Genomic DNA, 550 nt, shown 5'->3' on the forward strand with positions numbered 1-550 from the left:
CAAGCCTCAATTAGCTGTTATTTTGGCTTAAATGTTTACATTGTATGTATTTAAGAAAGTGATATTGACTTACCTAATTGAGACTTGTAAAGTTTTTTGCATAACACCAATCGCTTTGTTTAAAATAGTAATAATGAGACTTTAATAACAAACACTGCAGTAAATCCAAGCGATCAGTAAAGATAATTAAAAAAATTCAAAAAGTTATTCCGATACCGGGAATCGAACCCGAGCCTCCTGGGTGAGAGCCAGGTATCCTAGCCACTAGACCATATCGGAGATGACAAAGATGACGAAAATATCGTTCGTTACATAAAGACTTAAATGTTAGTCATTATTGTATCAGCTGCCATAACTCATTTAATAATAATTGTTATCAATGCATATTTTTATGGAATGTTTGTATGTTTTGCAATGATTATTCAGGTACCTACATTACATTACAAGTATTTTACGACAGTTGATAATATACTTATGTAATGCATTAAATTGACATTTTTTTAATTAAGATTTTAAATTGTTTTATTTCATTCAAAAACTTTACAAATAT

General features: G+C 29.3%; 1 non-coding gene across 1 annotated transcript; it reads right to left on the minus strand.

Moving 5' to 3' along the window:
* Nucleotides 1-207: 207 nt before the first annotated feature.
* Nucleotides 208-279, minus strand: Trnae-cuc (transfer RNA glutamic acid (anticodon CUC)). The gene has a single exon. It is a non-coding gene; the product is annotated as a tRNA-Glu (tRNA).
* Between the last annotated feature and the right edge of the window lie 271 nt (nt 280-550).

The sequence above is a fragment of the Cydia strobilella genome, chromosome 8, assembly GCF_947568885.1.
Source record: "Cydia strobilella chromosome 8, ilCydStro3.1, whole genome shotgun sequence".
NCBI lineage: Eukaryota > Metazoa > Arthropoda > Insecta > Lepidoptera > Tortricidae > Cydia > Cydia strobilella.